We start from the raw sequence: 21642 nt of genomic DNA, 5'->3' as shown, positions 1-21642 counted from the left end.
CTACAGCCTCTCCAAACCTTAAATACGAGTACACTCTTTCTTACTATACCAATTTCCTCAAATGGCACTTTTGCTGATTCAAAACAGCAACTTTTTAGAAAGATAGTTATGTTAATGCATTCCTCCTTGGAAACTTCCTTAGGCATTGAGTAATTAGATAAATAGGTTTGCTTTTAACAGAAGTATTTTTATTAAGATAAACTCACAACCTGTTTAGGTTCATCAGATAGCATGATTTAGCTGTCATACTACCAGAACGAAAGTTGCAAAGCACATGAAAATATGGAGGAAATGTATCAATATTCTAATAGTCTCATCTTTTCCCTTCTGTCAACAGATTTTTAATGCTGGTGAAAAATGGCAAGAATATTGAAGAATTACGTTCTTTTTCCCAGAGAGGTTCGTTTTCCAGGGCTGCTTGGATCATGCACTTCAGTCTAAGAAATGCTTGTCTACTGTCTAGGAGGTTTTACCAGCAGACAGAATGAAGCCAGAACAGTTCTTCTAATAGAGTGTAATCAAAGCTGGCTGCCTTTCCCAGATTCATGTAGCCCTGGTAGAAAAAGACTATAGCAAAATATATATAGCTTTGGGCTAGGGCCTCCTTGTGTCTCATAGAAGAGCATGTGATGCAGTATTCTGTGCGTTGTTCTTTCTCTATATTTTAGGCTTGGTATAATGTATAGCATAGCTCCACAAAATATGCCAGAGTACTTGGGCAAAATTCCAAGAAATCTGTCTGTTTCCATTCTTTTTAGTGCCATTTATCTTTCTTAACATGTCTTGCTGCTAGTAACATGAATGTTGTATTGATCAGTGAAATTATCTCATATATATTGAGGGGGTGAGAGGTACTTTTCTGTTTGCAGAATGACAGCATCAGGAAAGACAACCATCATTTTCAGAGTAACATTTAACTATCACCTGACCCAGCATAGATTGTGGCCTGTATCTTTGGAAGATGAAGGAAGGCTAAAAATGCCTTATGATTAGGATAGTCCTGCTGTTGCAGCATGGTTGCATTTTATAACACTTGTGAGGCCCAGAGGACATTCTAGCTCCAAGGCTGATGGTAAGGTGTTCAGTTTCCTTGTAGGTGTCAAACAATCTGAGGTATGCCAATATTTTGCTACATGGACAAGGTAAGATTTAAAATAATGGTTTCACAGAACATGAAATTATGCAATATGAAAAGGAATAACTGCTTTGGAAAATTTGACAGACACATGTCTCAGAACAAAGAAAATACTTTCATTTTTTACTTGAACTAGAATTATCTAGAAAATATTACTTTAAAAGTGGAAGTATTAATAAGCAAGATTATCAGCGTATGCAGTAGATGTTAAAAGATCATAAGCAAGCATGGACTGTCACAGCAATTGCTCTGACCAGGACAAATACCAGGACTAGAAGTAAGGACTGTCATCACAAAAGACCAAGGCCAAGAAGTAAAAGCCAAAGCCAAGGCAAGGCAGGAGCATGCCCAGCACCCAGTTCAACTGCCAGTAACCGTACTAGTGTAGTACTGCAAGGCAGGTCCTGGGACAGACTGTGGGGAACACACAAGAAAAGCTGAAAGCGGATCTGTGCAGCAGTCACAGCTGGGCAGCTGGGAGTCCAAAGAGAGCCCCAGCAAACGAGCTGCTGCATTTATGTCCTGGCGCAAAATGGCACACTGATTAACACCTGGTGGAACTAGCATGGATACCTGTCAGTCATTTAGGTTTAACGGCCAGCCTTTAATTCTGACACAGTTTAGTCAGGTTATCAGGATGTAGGAGACTGGCTTCTGCCAGCATGCTGTCTGCCGTTTAATAGTCCGCACAGAGCGTAATTGCGAATGACAGTAAGTTTATTCATAGCAGTTCTTATTATCGTCTGCCAGAGCAAGACTATAGGTATACTTCTAGGAAGAATGAAAACCCACTGAAGGGTTTTACATTACCTGGACAGAAGTAATTTTTTTCTCTATTGTCAAGTGGCTGCTGTGCTGTAAGCCTGCTGATAGTTTGATCAATAGCGCACTCTTGACACTTAAGTCTTTTGCGCTGCAAGATGCAAGATCTCTTTAAGTACTAAAGATCAGTCCTTCCTACTCAGTTTTACAGTGTAACCGTAACTACTTAGCAAACATGTCTGCAAAACATGTCTCATTTTTGACTGCTATCAAGTACCATGTTATAATGAAAATAAATGTCCAAGTTCAAACAAGAAAGTACATACAGCTATCATTTTGAGTAGAAGGTGGAGAAAGGATTTTGGAGAAAATAAGCTGTCTATATTCATGAAGCAGCCACTTCTGCATCACATCTATTCCAATTCCTTTTTTACTGCATCCAGAGATGTTTCCAAGCGTTTAACTCTTGCTCTCAACATCATTTGCATTTACAGCTTTAACATTCTCTCCCATGGGCTCCATTTTAAGGACATCGCTCAGTTCAGATCAGACCATTGTCCATTATTACTAATAGAAAGGTACCAGCGCTCCAATTTAACAGTGATGAATACCTAAAAAAGCATATCTCAATAGGAATATTCAGGCTTATCTTGGTAAATCTGGTGCATTCAATTTCTCTTTAGTTGGCGTAGACTCTGTCCTGCTGTACCTCTGGGCTTCCCCACCTCCCATACGAAGAAAAAATCCACAGTATTGCAAATAGGATATGTGCATAACAATGTTTTAAGGAAACAGAATATTTTGGCTGAAGAATATAACAGCATAAAAGTGAGGTGGAGCAGGCATTGTTCCCACAAAGCTGTGCTGGGAATTGACAGCCAGGCTTTCAACTACACTTTGCCCTGTGAAGCAGGATTAAAACATTGGACCAGCGAAGCTTCTTCTGCACGAATAGCTGTATTGTTGCCTTGCTGAGGGAGAAATGTTTAAACTGAGATATCGTTCTTTGTCTGCTTAGGCATTGCATAAACGTAAATATACTAACAAAGCTCTTATCTTATGTTTGAGGACCAGTTTTATATTAACTGGTAAATGCATGAGAATTATTTAAAGAACTGTATGCATACAGACAGATTGTGCTAAAAGAATTAAAGTGTCATTGATAAATCGCTGCAGTAATGACCAGTGCAATGGTAAGAGTGGGAAATATCATTTGGATTCCATAACCTTTAATTCTGCTGAGACCTTGAGCAAGTGTGCCAGCTGTCATGGGTAAATAGTTTGCTTTTGTTTGTTTTATTTTAATCATAAGCAAGCTGTAAGATATATGTTCCCCAGCTCCTAAAATTAGTACCAGAAGGCCAGACACCTCAAGCGTGGGCATGGCTACGCTGGATCTTCTTGCATCCCTCCTGGGAAACCCGCGTGCTGGATTACCTCTCTGCACTGCCTGTACCCCAGCGCACACAGCCTGGGGAATAAACTGGAAGAGCCAGAGATCTGTGTGTGGTCGCAGGGCCATGATCTCATTGCAGTTACAGGGACACACTGGGACAGCTCGCACGACTGGAACTCTGCCATGGGTGGCTATGTACCTTTTAGGAAAGACAGGCCAGCGGGGCGAGGTGGTGGAATTGCTCCTGATGTGAGGGAGCAGCTGGAATGTATCGAGCTCTGCCTGGGGGTGGATGCAGAGCGAGTGGAGAGCTTATGGGTAAAGCATTAAGGGGCAGGCCAGCACGGGGGACACCGTTGTGGGTGTTTGCTGCAGGCCACCTGATCAGGGAGAGGAGCTTGATGAGCCCTTCTACAGACAGTTGCAGGTAGCCTCACAGTCGCAGGCCCTGGTTCTCATGGGGGACTTCAGCCACCCTGATACCTTCTGGAAAGGCAGCAGAGCTGGGAACACACAGCCCAGGAGGTTCCAGCAGGGCATTGATGATAGCTTTGTGGTGCATGTGGTGGAGAAACCAAGAAGGCAAGGTGTGCTCCTGGACCTCATAGTCACAAACACAGAAGGACTGGTTGGGGATGTGAAGGCTGGGGGCAGCCTTGGCTGCAGTGACCATGAGTGGGTGGAGTTCAGGGTCCTGCGTGAAGGAACCAGGGCAGTAATTAGGATTGCAGCTGTGGACTTCAGGAGAGCTAACTTTGGTCTCTTCCAGGACCTGCTTGGGTCAGGGGTCTAGAAAGTACGGTGGTCCAAGAAAACTGGCTAATATTCAAGCATCTCTTCCTCCAGGCTCAAGATTTGTGCATCCCTATGAGTATGAAATCAAGCAAGGTGTGCAGGAAGCCTGCATGGATGAGCAATTTGCTTCTGGCAAAAAAAAAAAAAACAAACAGAAGAAAGGAATTTATGAATTGTGGAAATAGGGACAGGCCACTTAGGAGGAATACAAGGATGTTGTCAGAACATGTAGGGAGGCAACGAGGAAGGCTAAGGTCTATTCAGAATTAAATCTGGTGAGGGATGTCAAGGACAACAAGAAGGGCTTCTTCAAGTACATCAGTAGGAAAAGGATGACTGGGGAAAATGTGGGCCTGCTGCTGAATGGGGTGGGTGCCCTGGTGAGGAAGGACACAGAGAAGGTGGAGTTACTGAGTGCCTTCTTTGCTTTGGTCTTTACTGCTAAGGCCACCTCTCTGGTTTCCCAGGCCCTGGAGGCAAGAAAGGAAGTCTGGAGAAAGGAAGATTTTTCCTTGGTTGAGGATCATGTTAGAGGTCACTTAAGCAAACCTGATACCCACAAATCCAGGGGCCTTGGTGGGATGCACCCCCAAGTGCTGAGGGAGCTGGCAGGTGTTATTGCTGAGCTGCTCTCCCTCATCTTTGAAAGGTCCTGCAGGACAGGAGAGGTGCCCAAGGATGAGAGAAAAGCCAATGTCACTCCATTCTTCACAAAGGGCAAGAGGGAGCACCCAGGAAACCACAGGCCAGTGGAGGAAAAGAAGGTTATTAGGAGCAGTCAACATGGATTCACCAAGGGAAAATCATGGCTGACCAACCTAGCAGCCTTGCATGATGGAATGACTGGCTGTCCCCTAGATGAGGGGAGAGAAGTATATATTGTTTACCGTGACCTCAGCAAAGCTTTTGACACTGTCTCCCGTAAGTCCCTCACAGGTGAGCTCAGGCAGTGTGGGTCAGGTGAGTGGATGGGGGTGGACTGAGAACTGGCTGGTGGCAGAGCTCAGAGGGTTGTGATCAGTGCTGCAGAGCCTGGCTGGAGGCCTGTGGCTCACGGTGTTCCCCAGGGGTCAGTGCTGGGCCCAGTCCTGTTCGGCTTGTTCACCAGTGACCTGGGTGAAGGGGCAGGGTGTCCCCTCAGCGCGTTGCTGATGGTGCAGAACCGGGAGGAGCGGCTGATGCACCAGAGGCTGCGCTGCCAGTCAGGGAGACCTGGTCAGGAGAGCTGGGGCAGAGGGACCTCATGGAGCTCAACAAAGGCAGGTGCAGGGTCCTGCCCCTGGGGAGGGACAGCCCCAGGCACCAGCACAGGTGGGGTGACCTGCTGGAAGGCAGCTCTGTGGAGAAGGACCTGGGAGTGCTGGTGGGCAGCAAGGTGCCCGTGGGCCAGCAGTGTGCCCTGGTGGCCACGAAGGCCGGTGGGATCCTGGGGGGCATCAGGAGAAGCGTGGCCAGCAGGCCGAGGGAGGTGATCCTGCCCCTCTGCTCTGCCCTGGTGGGGCACATCTGGAGTGCTGTGTCCAGTGCTGGGCTCCCCAGTTCAGGAGACAGGGAACTACTGGAGAGGGCCCAGCGGAGGGCTACGAAGGTGATGAGGGGACTGGAGCATCTCCCTGGTGAGGAGAGGCTGAGGGAGCTGGGCTGTTGGGCCTGGAGCAGAGCAGACTGAGAGGGGATCTTACCAGTGCACACAAACACCTTAAGGGTGGGCGTCAGGGGGACGGGGCCAGGCTCTTTTCAGTGGTGCCCAGCGACAGGACAAGGGGCAACGGGCACAAACTGCAACACAAGAAGTTCCTTCTGAATGTGAGGAAAAACTTTATCTTGAGGGTGACAGAGTGCTGGAACAGGCTGCCCAGAGAGGTTGTGGAATCTCCATCTCTGGAGTCATTGTAAATCTGCCTGGACGTGGTCCTTTGCAGCCTGCTCTGGGTGAACCTGTTTTAGCAGGGGCTTGGACTAGATGGTCTCCAGAGGTCCCTGCCAGCCCCAACTGTTCTGTGATTACATGATGACATTTAAAATAATTCACTGAGAAATGTAACATACCTGTGACATTTAGTCTTACTGAGCAAAGACAGGTCCAAGCTGACCGTAATGCAGAAAAAGCCCACAAAACAATAAAAAAATAATTATTCTTTAAAAGCTACTGATAATGTTCTTATCTATTTAAGAATTTATTTTTCAACTTGTGGATATTCCCTAAAGTATCTTACTTCTGCCACTCTTGCCATTATCAACATTAAAAAAAGTAGTTGTAATGATAAACTGTATTTGAATGCACAGCTTTCCAATTGCCACATAGCTATTGCCGTATACATTCTTTCACTGACTGTATCTTACCTTTGCTAACATTTACAAATATATATTTATACATTTCTAGATACATGTGAAATTCTTTCTGTAACTGAATAGTAATGTTATTTCACAAGGCTAAAAACAAATCTATTCCTGAACTGATGTTAAATGTAAAGTAGTGTTTCAGTTAGAAAATAGTTCAAGAGTGACAGGACCTCTGCTTAACTTGTTTAGGTTTCGAATCACATCAAAGCCTTCCATTATAAAAAAGAAATCAAGAAGAGAAGATTATGGAATCTATGAACTTCTATTCATTTACAAGGATTGAACAGGCATTTTGCAGAACTTGGCAGTTGTCGTGGTTTAACCCCGGCCGGCAACCAAGCCCCAGGCAGTCACTTGTTCACTTCCCCTCACCCAGAGGGCTGGGGAGGAGAATTGGAAAGAAATGTAAAACTCGAGGGCTGAGATAAGAACAATTTAGTAAGTAAAGCAAAAGCCACACACGCAAGCAAAGCAGAACGGGGAATTAATTCACCGCTTCCCATGGGCAGGCAGGTGCTCAGCCATCCCCAGGACAGCCGGGCTCCATCACGCGTAACGGTTACTTGGGAAGACAAACGCCATAATGCCACATGTCCCCCCCTTCCTCCTTCTTCCCCCCAGTTTATATACTCAGCATGACACCCCATGGCGTGGAATATCCCTTTGGGTAGTTCGGGCCAGCTGTCCCGGCTGTGTCCCCTCCCAGCTCCCCGTGCCCCCCCAGCCCCCTCGCTGGCCGGGCCTGAGACCCTGAGAAGTCCCTGACTGAGTATAGACACCACCCGGGCACAGCCAAACCCACCCGTGTGCTGTCAGCATTGCTCGCACAGCACAGCCACAGCACAGCTGCACCCGCTGTGGAGAAGAAAGTTAATTCCATCCTAGCTAAAACCAGGAGTAATCAAACAATTGAAAATTGCTCCGGTCACAGCTCTATGCCATCTGTAGCCAAATCTGGCTCAAAGGTTTTCTTTTTTTTTTTTTTTTTTTTTCTCCTTTGGAGGAAGACTAATATTTTGATGGGTGTTTATTGAATTGCATACTAAAAGGAGCCTAAGTAAGGCAGCATAAGGCTCTGCATAGACTTGTAGATGCTACTTAAGGCTCTGCCTTGATTTGTTATTATTGTTCAGCTATTTTTTTAATAGAAAGAGTTTAATAACTTATTTCATTCAGCAAATTAAAGGTAACTTCTCCGTGCCCCAATTTTGTTAAAGATTTATCTAGTCCCTGAGAACAGGTAGCAGTAATAAAACTTCTGAAATTTACTGACAGATCACTCTAAAAGCAGTTTTCTGCTCTAAAACTCTATAAAAAGTTTTCTTAAGATTTGTCAGATTTTCCTCTTTTTATTGCAAGTTGGATAGTTTCAGAAAAATATTGTATATATCTTTTCAGACACTTGGTCTAGGGTCAAGGTTAGGAACTGCCCTCTCAACTGCTAGGTGAGAAAAGAAATAATCTGTTTCTATTTTTCTACCAGAATTCTGTAGCTTTTCAAGTATGTTTCGATGAATTAATTCCATTCCAGAAGTCAAGCTGTTTTTAGATAGATTATCTAGTTTCACTAAGCTTCACTAAGTTCTATACTTTTTGAATAGTTAGGCAGATGATTTCTAAACTCCATAAGTGCAGAAATCCTGTGTGATCAGAACAATTCAATGATATTCAACTTTCTGTAACTTATTCTGGATGCTTTACAACATATTGTATTTCTTTCAAAGAAATAATCCAACTCCAGAAATATATAATGCTCTGTTAATCCATGATGACAGTTTGAATTAAAAAATCACATTGTTTTCTTCTTTGACTCTGCAAAAGTTGTCCCAAAAGGCTTAAGCTGCCTAGAATGTATTTTAGCTCTGCAGAGGCAGGATACATCAGAATAGAATTATTGATAGCTTTTCATTAGTCAGGAGTAACCACACAAATCCAGAACCCAGTAATGAATTTCAGTCTTGCATGTTTGACTGTTACATGCTATCCAGATAGACTCAAATTCAGATCACTGCATCCCTGGGTTAGAACTGTAAGTAAATTTATCTTTATTTGCCAGTTAAACTGCTTTACAATTAAAGGTGGCATTTAATATTCAGCTTAAGCCAATATAAACTTATGTTCTCTTGCTTATGCCAGCAGAAGTATTTCTGCAAAGAGACAGTTGGATTCAGGAATGCAGCTGGCTCAAAACAAGTTATTTTTTGTTTCCTTAAGTATCAGCTTCATTGGTTGCCTGATTGCACTGACCATGCACCATGGTGACCTTTAATGCTGTGGCACAAGACAGGTGGTGTAAATTCAGGAATGAGGTAAACAGCAAGACTGACTCTGTTAGAATTAGTGACAACTTAGGTAACGTTAAAGGCCTGACTTCCCACCCTGTGTGAGCTGTGATTCAGTAAACTTTAATTACCACTCTTTTGAAATTAGGTGAAGGTGGAAAGGCTAACCCTTAAATATCAATTAATGTATTGGTTAGCATTAGCACTGGTAGAAATAAAAGACATAAAAATAAAGCAGGATGTCTTAAAAAACAGGGAAAGAGAATAGTTCTACAAATATATTATCTAGCCAAAGATTTGCTGCCTCAGCTTAACTATGAAATTGGTTCTGGAATAAAGCTTTATTTTCTCATCTAAGAAACTTTTTTTAGGCATATCCCTAACAACTCTTTCATGATGAAATTAACAAGAAAGGTTCTTCCTGCTAGGTGATAAGAACTTCAAAACCACTAATTCATTATCATTCCAGATGCACCAGTCACTTTATCCTAAATTTGAAGAAGATTCAGTAAATGCCACAACTCACCCTGTGGAAGACTAGCGCTATACGATTAAGTAAATTATAGTGGCAGATTGTTTATGGTTTCTAAAACCAGAAACTAATATCACTTGATTTTCTAACTATAAAGCAGTTTTAAAATATTTACCTTCTAGTTTAGTGTTTATGTAGCTGAAGTAACAGTTTAAATGCACTTTAAATCCTAATAAAGAACTTGATTTTAAACCAAAGTTAAATTCCAAGATTGCCTCTAATTCTATGTAATACATAATCTTCACATTAATAACTGAATGGTCTTGCTGTGTTATTTGTATCTAATAAAACATGCTAAGAAGAAAAAAAAATGCTGATTATTTGTATTGTCACTATGGTTCAGAAAATTAAATTATCATGTACTTTCATCAAGTTACGTATGCACTTCCTGGGCATCAAAGAATCTAAACAATGGCAAATAGATGGGAGTTTTTAGCTTGCAAGACATTGATAAGTTGCACATCAAATACAAAGCCATTGCCACAGTTCATAATATACATCATTTTAGTGTAACTGGAAGCACAAAAGTACTCCATGGAACTTCATAATTCAGCCTGTGTTTTTGCTGTGCAGTTTAAATGCATAAATGTAAATATTCTCATAATGGTTATCTGCAATTCTATCCCAAACCAGGAATCCTTTCTAAAGTGTTCTCATTCAAGATTGTAAATGTTGTAAGTGTTGTTGAATATGCAGTCTCTCACTATTACCATATAGTTAAATTATTTCTTATCTGGTTGACACACATCAAAACAAAGCTTCATCTGAGGGGCACCATGGTGAAAGCACAGCAGACATGAACTAGTAGAACCACCGCACCAGATAGAATTTTCTTGCACCTGTCAAATCATCAGTCTCCTTTGTCAGTATACGCTGAGCAGGGTCTTCAAGACCATTACCATACAAGACATACTCTTGTATGAGCATACTGTCATTAAAGGACTAAGCAAGCTCCTCATAAAAATGTCTTAATTTTATTTTTCTTCATGGAAAAGTTCTAAGCCAGTGCTTGTTCATCTTAAATTTATATCCTTAAGTGGTCCCACCTACTGTTGAGGTCTCTGTTTTTGTATAGATCTTGTACCTGATCTATATATGCATGCTCATACGCTCCTTTTTAGTTGTTACACTATTATAAAGGACAAGCTTTTGCATCTCCATTTTCTCTGTCCCTTAAAGCAAGGTGCGTGGTTTCTGCTGTTGTCTTCTAGCAAGAAAATGAACAAAGTCGTGAAACACAAACTCTGTAAAACTGATTTCCCTTCTGAAAAGCAGACCTTGGTCCTAATAATTACAAAGGAAAAGATCCATACCTGCAGCATGTAACTTTGATGAAGTGACATTTGTGGACTTGAACAGATTCCTTCTGTGATGATGAGCATGAGCAACCAAATTAAATCCATCTCTACAAATATAAGAGTAAAATGATAGTGTGTGAATTTCTGTACACAGATCAGACACCTGTATTACTTGTCATCACCACAGCGAGTGCCAATTGAGTCTTGCCTCTTGCTGACATTGGCAATGTGGTCATGAAGCACACATGGTCAGGCTGACAAGCATGTGAATCTTGTGATGCAGTTAGCATGCTGTGAAGAAAAAGCTGTAGAAGTCAATCCTCTCCCTGTTGCCTCCAGCAGAGAGGAGATTGGGAGATAATTTCCTCCCCATCATTCACACATTTTTCCTCACAGTAGAAAGAAAGAAAGAGATGAAAGAGCTAAGTTGTTAATTAACCATTGACGGAAGAAATGCAACATTATCAACAGAAAAGCCAAGATACAATGTCAGGATGTTATCATAACTACTTAGCGATTCCTGTTTAATGCCATTTGATAACCGAGGACCACTGGAGTTGAGGATAGTTGCAGTACTTGAGTACTTGGTAGCATATATTTCTATTAGGATTTGTTTCCAATCTTCTATACTGTGGTGGCGGAAGGCACTACACTTATTATTAAATCTTTACATGACAGAGAACAATATTTTCTCAAAAATCTCTCCACTATTTCTTATTTAATGAGGAAAAATAAGATTTTATAGTAAGAAGGCTCATATGTTCTCTCTCTTCTGTAACTTTTAAAAGCACTAGCAAGCATGAATCAGATGTTGCAGAAAAACAATGATAACAAAGATATTATGGTCTTACAGAATTAATAAAAATGGACAGTGAGGTCAAAGACAGACGTCTGATTAATGACATTCTGATGGAGAAGGTTCACAGGTACTTTAATCGCTATTTAAATACATAAGACTTCCTAAGGGAAAGACAGGGTAATAAATGCCCCCACTGTGGAAAATGGTGCTTGCCCTTTATTAAATTACAGCAAATGAAAGAAGGAGGAAAATGGTAAGAAACTAAGGCTTATTTGTTCTGCTGCCAACAGAAACAGCCTCTCTTTTTCCTCCTACCTTTCCCTCTTCACTTTCAAACTAAAACTCTCAAATGCTGTAACTGTAGGACACCATGCTACAAAATTCTTCCTTCATGCATCTCCCACAGGAACTGTGGGGCCATCCTCACCAGAACTGTATAAATAGTGCTAAAATCTTTCTTTGTTTTTCTTTCTAAATTGTGACATGAAGTAGTGGAATGCAACCAAGTGCTGCACCTCCTGACAATGTAGGTCATGTACTGCAAGGGTCATATAAGCTTGTTACAATATGTTACAGCATATAAAAAAGACCTTTTTTTCTGGCAGTTTATTTGTTTGTTTTGTTTGGTGCTGGTGGTGGGTTGTTTTTTTACAGTTAATACTTCAACATCCTACAGAGCTCTTGCACAGGGGTACTGCTGCCCAGTAGCCTTAGTATGTCTACCTCCTTACTGATGGAGTTTGATATGTGGCAAATTGAACGCAAAAATAGACTTGTGGGAGGAAGCTGCAAGGTACTTGACAAGTTAATGGCCATTCTTTCTGTTTTCCAACATATAGCAATATGCCATCTTGTTAAAGGTTCGTTTTTTTTCTACATTATTGTTCCTTAAGTGTCCATTGCTTTGTAGTGTACACACAAACGCACACACATTTACTGCAAAAGCTTCTGTTTATATCTCAACCAGCTAAGCAATGGTATGGCTGACATGACCTCCTTTAACCCCAAACAGCCTATAGCAGCAGCCAGGGGCTGTGGAAAGTACTCCCCTTCTGTAGGGGGTGCTGGGGCAGGTGGAGACATGCTGTCCATCCCTTTGGTTAGTGTCATATTATTAGCTTGGTTCAGTTACAATTAATCTTTAGCACATTTGTGAGATATGTGTGTTAGCAGCATCAAAGGTAGCTATTTTAGGAGGCTTTAGGGAAACTTAGGAAGGCAAAAAGGATTAGTTTAATGTGAAGGAATGTAACTAGCGAAATCTGTACTCCTGTAACATTTGTTACTTTTTGTACATTTTTGTTTGTCTTCTTTTAATAACATGGGTTTTTTAGAGTCAGGGTGCCTACACGGTTTTTTTTGGTTGCTTTCTACAGAACCTTACACATTAAGGACAATTTTTCACAACCTTCTTGCCCATAGTCAACTGTATCAACCAAGAGAAAAAGATACTTCTCAAAAGGTGAAGTTCATTAGTATTGTTCTTTTCATGATGTACTTTTCAGATGAATTGAAAAGGGATCAAAGGAAAAAATTAGAGCCAGAATCTCATCTGAAAAAACACATAGTTTCTTCCTGCAGTTTTGAAGCTTTATTTTCAATAGGCAGTAAGCAACAATAGACATAGGCAAATTTTGTTCCATATTGTGAACATTATTCCAAGAAAAGTAAAGCTGTAAATATATGCTGTGATTTTATTAGTTTGTATACCAAATGTTAGAAACATTTGACATATTCCTAGGGCTGCCTGCGTTTGAAGTTACAGTGAATTATCTCTTCAAATAAAGATCTAGAACTTCCGTAGAAATGAGCAGTTATTTTCTATCAAGGTGGGCCATGAACTAACACATTCCCATATGCTCACATACATTCCAAGGCATCACTCCAAAGCATAGCAAAATATTCACTACCAAATATACTTCTGGACCATCCTCACTACTTCGGCTGTTACTGTATAATGTGGGAGAGAGTTGTGGATGTGCTCAGCTGCTTTCTTACAGCACATGGTTTAATACCTGTGGATTCAAAACGTACATGAAAGCATTGGTGAGGTTCCATAACAATTAGCTTTTTTGCCCCAGGTAAAAGTTCAAAAAGAATGAAGCATGTCTTCAATACAGTTAATCTTTATATGAATATAGATGACTGATATTTTACTGGTTTTTTGTACTTTAGAGGCTGTCAGATGGTCAAGATTGTCTTTTAAATGAATACATCAGCAAAACATAAGCTAAGCTTGATTTACATTTATTTCTGTTACTAAACTTAAAATGATAAAACAGACTTTCTGAAGTAGATGGTACTAATTTTACATTTGTAATGGACCTTTTTACCAAGTAAAACCTTTGCTGCTCTGATGAACATTTTTGTTGCTCTTTGCTTTTTTATATTCATTAAATGTTAGTTAATTAAAAATCTAAATTGATATTTCCATGTGACATCTTAAAACATATCTGAGACACTGCTCTTTACTTTGATGTTACTAATGCAGAACTTTATCTCCACCCTTTAGTTGTTGCTTTATTCCCTTTAAACTATGTTTGCACTTAAGCATATGCATTTCCCAGAATGTTTTCCCAGTTGTGGATAATGCTGAGAATGAGGATACTACTATATTCCTTATGTTTCATTAAATACTGCATTCCTGTTATGCTTTCTAGAGAGAGTATTTAGTACATTTATGATACTTGGAGATGCAGAAAACTGACTATACCTCTTTTGGAGATGTAATTCTAATATTACATAATAGCTCTGGTTGATCACTGTTTTTCTTGAGAACTGAATGACACTGGAAAAGGTCCCCCAAACTTCTCTTCTACAACGTTCAGATTTTATTTCCATAGCTCAGTTTATGCTTTATTCTTATATTCGGTGCTGTGTTGTTTACAATAAAGACTTCTCTCTGTGCTCCATCTTTGCTTTGTATTGAACACTGAAAGAAACAGCTTTTGAGAATAAAATACATGTATAGCAGATACATTGTTCATTTTTTCTTGTCTTTATTCTGCTTTTTTAAAGAATGTCCATATAATTAAAGACATGACTAAGTACACAAATAAAAACCAGATATCCAGTAACATTCAGCAAATAAAGAAGGCATTCTTTTATTTTGCAAAAATACATTGATACATTGTGTAATGACTAGGTTCATCACGAAAAGGTTTGTCCAATATTTTTTTAATTTGTTTTTAATTTTTTATTTGAGTATTCCTTGTTACAAAATGGATATTATTATTCTGTAATAAATTCAGTAATCTTTCCTGTGGGTTTATACATATTTAGCCATACTTAACAACAAGTGGCTTGTCAGAGCTTGCTTTTATCTCTCTGAAGGTAACTTTTAGATTTTTGTCATGCCATGATAATTAAATTAACACTTGTTGCGAAGCTGTCTGCTAGAATCCAGCTCGTTTGACTCAGCCTATCTAGAATTAAGGCAAGACTGTTCAGTTTGAGGGTCTCCAGTAGAAAAGGGCTCTGTTAAAGTCAGTGGGAAAACTGGCCATCCATTAGGAAAAACTCAGTGCTTAAGACAAATATCCTTTATACAGGTTGAGACATATGGTTCATGAAAAAGCCTGGAAAAGGCTGTCAGACAGCACTTGGTGAGAGGGATCATATACTTCTAATTTGACCTGTAAGAATGGGCAGCACTGTTCTTTGTAAACAAATAAAAAGTCTTCCACAGATTTGAAAGAGAGTTATGAACCTTAATTGACATGCATTTAGCATTTTTTTTGTTCTATGCTTTTGCCGTTAAATGCAATCTATAACAGATTAATATGATTGAGTTACTTAGACTATCAGGGTAATGGAAGGAATTGATTGGCAGCCTCTACATTAACTTTCTGCATAGATACAGTTTCAACGTTCTGATTTTAACAAGGAAGTACCACACCATTTTTCCCTCTCTAAATAAGATGTTATTAAATAAAGACAGAAACTGTAAACATGTATTTAAAAACATGCCCTCTAAAAGCAGCTGGAGGCAAATTCTGTATATAAGGGAGCAAAAAACCCAGAGATACACAAGTACCTTGCAAAAATCAAATTTCTGCAGCAATTAACTTCAGAAAATACAAGAGGCTTTGTGAACTGCCTGATGCTCCATTCTGTTATACAGTGTTTCAATATCTATACTAGGTCTAATTCTAAAGCCATCAGTGTTTAAATGTATCTCTCTATATAGATACACACTAATGATTTATTTAAAAATTACATGATCCTGGTCCCTGATTCAATCAAACTATTGAGCACAATATTTAAAAGTTATATACCCCAAACTAGCAAAGAAATTCAATGGAGGTGAAAGCAATGTCTTATTTTCCTTCAATAGTTACTAATATTTTAGAGAAGAATGACCTGACTGCTTGGAGAGTTGATTGATTTTTGCAGTCTGGAGCCTTACACCTTCAATAAATGCAAAGACTGGCAAGTACTGCTACATGATACTAATAGTAGGCAATGAGGCACTGCTAAACTGTTTCCTGGTTGATTTTTCACTTGCATTTAAATAGAAGTGATTTAACTGACATTGAGGAAATATCAAATAAAAATAGCCTGGCAGGAATGTGAAGCCTTGTTGGTTTAAAAAGGGGAAGGAGGGGGGGGGGAGGGGAAAGAGGAAGGAGAGTGAACAGGAAAGAGAGGGGAAAAATAACAGAAAAGGGAGAAGGAAGCTCACAATAATTCTAACTCGACTGAGCTCCTCCATGAACAGCTAATGGATTATTTTTTTTTTTTTTAGTTTTCTGTAGTTAGTTTTTCTATAGCTGTATCTAAAATATTAAACATCTCTGATCACAATAGTCCTCTCCTCCTTCATATTCCCTCTGTTTTTCCTGCTTTTCTTCTTTACAGTATTTCCAATTTACTCCCTTTCTTCCCTCACACAATACTTTAGCTAACTTTCACTCCCACAGTACCTTCATTTTTGCCCTTGCCTTCCAGTGACCTTATGGGCAGTATAAGCATGTTCTGAGCAATGTGTTCTTGCTTTGTCACCTACTGTTTCCCAGCCACCACTTCTCATGTGTCTGGGAAAGTAAGTGGTTTTAGGATTCCATCTTTGTCAAATGCAGTTTACTGTATCCACAGCCTGAAGAGGTACTGAAGTGGGAAAGGAAAAAGGAATGTATGTTCAGACAAGGTAAGCTGCTTAAGAAAATGAAACTGAGAATTGTCCTTATGTCTGTACCAAATCTAAATCCTAAAACATTAGTGGAAAAAAGCAAAGGAAGGCAGGAAGGGTCTCATGTCTTGAGGACAAATTTTGATAAAAGTGATTTCTTCTCAGTTATGCACTTGTATCTGTACATCAAAATGTACTGTCCATAATTATTATACCTTGCAGGTTTTCCTCATTATAGTATCATGCATATATGCATATGCTATTACCTCAGTTGTTTTTGTATTATTGAAAAGCACTCACAAAAAGCTTAGTATACAAGGGAACTTCAGAAGAAATAAAAATTTTAGGACAACCACAACTGGTTTTGAATGTGTAACAACACTGACTTCCATTTCCAATAAGAATTATCATAGGCTAACTAAAAATTATTTAGCCCTTCTGTACCATACTCAGAAATACAAATGCCCATAAAACACAGTATGCTATGGATTTAAGAAGCTGTCTCCTCTTCTTACATTTCAACTGTTGCTACAAATGATGGACATTAATGTATAAGCATTTGATTCAATAAGCAAATAAGAAAAATCAGTTTCTTGAAGATCAAAATGCAAAGTTTGCCAAATTCTTTTGTTCCTACAAAATTTCTGAGGCTAGTTACAGTTTTCAAATAACTTCAAACAAGTTTCAAATAACAGTTTCAAAAAAACTATTGGTCAATTATCCAATCCAACAATGGTTTTATATCATGATGATACGCTTACAGTACCCTAAAAAAAATAATTTGTTTCTAAGAACTAGATGTGTATATATATATTAGTTACAGAAGTTATGTATAATTCAAAATAGACATAACATCTCTTAACCTCTGATTTAATATTCATTGACTTGGTGTGGAAACAAACTTTTGACCGTAAAAGCTTTTGCAGATTATTTTTTTTACAGTACTATTAACAACAAGAATTACATCTTTATCCATTCTTAGGAGTTAGCATGCAGTTAAGAATGTTGTAAAGGTTTTACCTGTGTAATATTCCTAAATTTTCTGCCTTTTTTTGCGTGGTAGATCCCTTCACATATGGAGTTTACTTGACTGCACAGTTTCTCTAGCAGCCAGAGATAAGGTTTCCATACTCTGCAGTGGAAAACGTAATTTAGATACCGTCAGCCTGGTCAGTAAGAAAATAACTATTGAAAAACTAGTTTCCTCTGTTTTCTAGTAGAGGCTAGATCCAGAAAAAGAATTTGAGACCTAAGAAAGGGATTAGACAAACTCTAGGTGCCCAAATCCAAACCGAGAACTACAAAAAGTCTGTTCAGCAGCTGCCTATGACTTAAGACTTATCTGTATTTAAGATGAAACTTCTTCATATGACTACAGTTCTGGTCCCATACTTCTGCAGATGTTTTTTCCAACCTCAGTGCTCAGGTTCCCATTTAATCCTGAATGGGTACACATAACTGGAAAAGAAAAATACAAATTATGTTGGAAATATTGCTATATCCACCTTCTATATTGTAGCCTAGCACACAGGTTACTGGCATGAGAAAAAGGAGACCAAGGTTCAAACATTGTATTCTTGCCAGTACTGAAATGTACATAATATTGACATAACATGTGAACTACACACATATATAAAAATATGTATAATATGTATTTATTTATGGCTTCTTACAGACAGAAGTAAGTATGTACAGCTTTATGTAAACATGGTTAGTTTATAAAAGTGGTGTCACCATTTTCTACTTTCCATGCTACAAAAGTGGGAATAGTCTATCTTTGAAAAATAAACTATGAACATCCATATTCAAAAGAAAAATTCAAAATTACATAACCCAAGTAGATGAAAATATACATTTCCAGTCACTTATCAACATGCCTAAATCCTGGGAAAGGGCAGGGTTTCACACAAATGACTGCCCTTAGTGTTTTCTGTTGACTGCCCAGGAGAGTTCTTTGAACAGCTCCAGGTTTTGAGCCTTACTTCTGAGGCTAACACTTCTTACCTGCTCTGTGTATTTCAGGCATCTAACAAAGAAACCTGAATTCTACTTGAGATGATTTTTTGGGGACAAGCACTACATCTCTAGGAGAATCAGAACTCTGCACAGGTTTTGATACTGCATCATACCGATATCCATTTCACATTATGTATGAAAAAAAAACCCCAAAAACAACCAAACCTCAAACCCGAAAACCACCACAAACCCAAACAAACCAGAACTGGTAGTTCTTATCTTTGATACCGCCCATACCAGAGTTATTGATGCTGGATTAAAAGTTTGTCTTAGACCACGTTACCCGAGTCCCTTATCCTATCTATCAGCTATTAAACATTAGAATACTACAGTGTATCTACTACAACACAGAGCATGTATCTAAACAAGTAACGGTATCTAAACTTAAGTGTCACCTGAAAAAAAATCTCTGACCACAAGAATAGGAAAAGAACATGTCACAATGTTGCCTAGAAAACCTGAATTGGTCCACACACACATTATGACAGTTTTAAAGTAACCTGCATTTGCCCCCTCAAATGTACATTATGACACAGTTTTAAAATAAAAGACCAGATATAGTCTCCACTTGACCCCTGGTTTATTCAGACTGCTCTCACTGAAACTATTATGATTCAAAATACAGTTTTACTGTAATCATAACTTGTGACCTTTCATATTGCTCCACATACACCACTGAAACAACGAACCAACAGCAGAACCGTTCATTTCTTTACAGTTCAGTGATGTTCTAAGAAATCATAGATTACATACATTACAGTTTTATGTGTAAAAGATCCTTTTAGGAAGGGTCTAATGTCATTGCTTTCATTGACCTCAGCTGCAAATGCAGCTTCGGCATATTTCTGTGATTTAGATTACGCATGTCTTGAGACAGAATCCAGGAAGCAAAGGACCCTTACCACCTTTCTGTTGGTATTTCAGTTCATGTGACATAGTATCACCCAGAAACCGTCTAACAGAGAGGAGAGCAGGGTGTGATTGTGGCAACATTTGTTCTCTTAGCCACCTGACCACTACTGTCTCTCTGTGCTACTAGTCTCATTCATCAGTTTCTGACTTTTTTAACAAGCGTAACAGAAGGTCTGCAGCAGGCTGGTTTGTTCAGAATGCTGTTTTTTCCCTCTAGGCACCCCATTACCCTGTTCAATGAAACAGGTAAATATTTCATGAAAAACAGAGGGAAAATAATATCTATTTGATCATGCACAAGATGAACAAAAGCTTCAGAGTCAACCATAATCATACTATTCCAAATCCTGAGGATATTTTTTGTAATCTTAGTGTTAGTTTGCTAGATTTAAATATTATTTCGCTCTTAAGAAGAGGAAATTTGAAAATGACATCTTATGTAAATCACAGCAAAGGTGGATTTTTTGGATTCACAGAGGTATCTGGACTCCACTAACAAAACAACAAACGCACCAAGAAGCATTGTATTTTCTGTGGGGATCTGCCACTAGAGGGGGAATAGAGCAAATGTGAAATGGTAAGATCTTTGTGTTCACAGCCTTTTGCTGAACGGCACAGTCACGTCAGGTTTCAAAGATCCTGGGTTTTACTCTAGATTCTGTAGAAGACCCATTGGGATCTTTCCTCTATATTGCCTGACACTGAGTGTTGCGTTGCACCCTTCCACTGTCACTCTACCCCCTAACCAGCTTCATTTCTTATTCCTAGCTTTCCCTGGTTGTCAGTCCCTTCCCATTTACACGCTAGCCCCTACCTTTATGTCCTTCCCTGGGTTATTCCCTGTACTGCCCCCACTGCTCAGCTGCTTTTCTCTTCGACCTCTTTCTTACTCCCCTGCATTAAAAGATCTTAAATGCACAGTAGTGCACCATGTACAAGAGGTGGTTTCTCTGCTGTGAGCAACTCCCACCACAGTAGCTCATGACATCCATACCCCGTAGCTGGAGTCCTGTACCGCCTTTCAAACACGGAATCAAACACTCCCAACTTTTTGTCCAGTGGTAAAAAGGGAGGGAGAAGTTAGGAAGAATCAAACCCTACAAGTAGATACTGTAATAAGATACTGGAATAAGCTCCAAACACGGACAAACTTAGAGACGGTTTAAGCTTCTTGGCTCCTGCAAAAGTATAGTGAACTTTACTGGCCAAATTTTTGTGTGTTATTACAGTTTTAACAGCTTGGGGGGGATTTCCATAGAAAGGGAAGCGGTAATGCTAACGCACACATCCTGACTTCCAGTGGCAGGGGTATGTCTCAGTGACAGTCCTTAAAAAAGGACACGCACAGATGTTTTCAGCGTTTGCCGAGTTGTCAATGGCAGTCAATGCATCTATCTGTCAGTACTTCCCCAAAATACCGGTCAGAATCAGACAACAGCCATGCAAATTTTCAAACCTGTTCAGATTAAATCTGCGAAAATCAGGTGCTAAAGGCCGCAGCGGAGGAGAGAGGCAGCCCCCCAGCCAGCCCCCCGGGCTGTGGCCTGTCCCCCCGAGCGCATCCGCTGCCTTTCACGGAGCTCGGTGCTTATTCAGAAGTAGGAAACGCCTGACCCGGGCTGGGGCGTGACAGCGGCCCCGGAACGCGTCCCGATGCCGTGAGCGGAGCGGCGGGGCTCCCACGGCCTCGAGCGGCAGGTCCGCACCGCACAGCGCCGGAGCCCGAGGCTCGCCGGGCGCCGAGGCCGCCCCAAGCTCCCCGCGCCCGCCGCTCCCCGCTCCGCGGCGGGGCACGGCAACGCCCGGGAAGGACGGCGGAGGCCCGAGGCAGCCCGCTCGCCTCGCCCCCCCCCCCCCCCCCCGCCGCCTCGCTTTCCACGGCGGCGGCCGCCACACACCGCCTGCCGGCCGAGGCGGCGGCGGCGGGACCCGTGAGCAGCGCCTCCGAGCCGCCGCCGCCCGCTGGGAGGCAGCCGCAGGCCGGCCCCGCCGCGCCGAGCGGGCGGCAGCGCGGGCCCTGCCCCCTCCCCCCTCCCCCCTCCCCCCTGCCCCCTCCCCCGGCGGCGGCCCCTCGGGGGGGCGGGGGCGGCGCGCGGCTCCCCCTGACGCCGGGCGCCCGGAGGCGGCGGCGACCCCCACGGCCGCCGCGCGCGCTCCCACAGCGGCGCTGGGGCGGCGCGCGGGCCGGTGGGGGCGGCGCCGCGCCCGTGACTCGCGCGCGGCACCGCCCGGGCGCGCGGG

The 21642-nt window shown here is 41.1% G+C and overlaps 2 long non-coding RNA genes across 5 annotated transcripts; one reads left to right on the top strand and one right to left on the bottom strand.

The window, feature by feature from the left end:
- The first annotated feature begins 1305 nt into the window (after nucleotides 1-1305).
- LOC121081543 lies at nucleotides 1306-10659 on the top strand. The gene is made up of 2 exons (XR_005825723.1): nucleotides 1306-3169; nucleotides 10429-10659. It is a non-coding gene; the product is annotated as an uncharacterized LOC121081543 (long non-coding RNA).
- LOC121081542 lies at nucleotides 10433-21324 on the bottom strand. 4 transcript variants are annotated; one of them, XR_005825722.1, is made up of 5 exons: nucleotides 20858-21268; nucleotides 17494-17931; nucleotides 14056-14274; nucleotides 13253-13357; nucleotides 10433-10650 (listed from the first exon to the last, which is right to left on the bottom strand). It is a non-coding gene; the product is annotated as an uncharacterized LOC121081542 (long non-coding RNA). The 4 variants fall into 4 exon arrangements; XR_005825720.1 differs by lacking the exon at nucleotides 10433-10650 and having other exon boundaries at nucleotides 12797-13357; nucleotides 17494-17603; nucleotides 17812-17931; nucleotides 20858-21258; XR_005825721.1 differs by lacking the exon at nucleotides 10433-10650 and having other exon boundaries at nucleotides 12793-13357; nucleotides 14056-14287; nucleotides 20858-21324.
- Between the last annotated feature and the right edge of the window lie 318 nt (nucleotides 21325-21642).

Source organism: Falco naumanni, chromosome Z (assembly GCF_017639655.2).
Source record: "Falco naumanni isolate bFalNau1 chromosome Z, bFalNau1.pat, whole genome shotgun sequence".
Classification (NCBI taxonomy): Eukaryota; Metazoa; Chordata; class Aves; order Falconiformes; family Falconidae; genus Falco; species Falco naumanni.
Note: the sequence above shows the minus strand (reverse complement) of the source record. Positions and strands in the feature narration are given on the sequence as shown.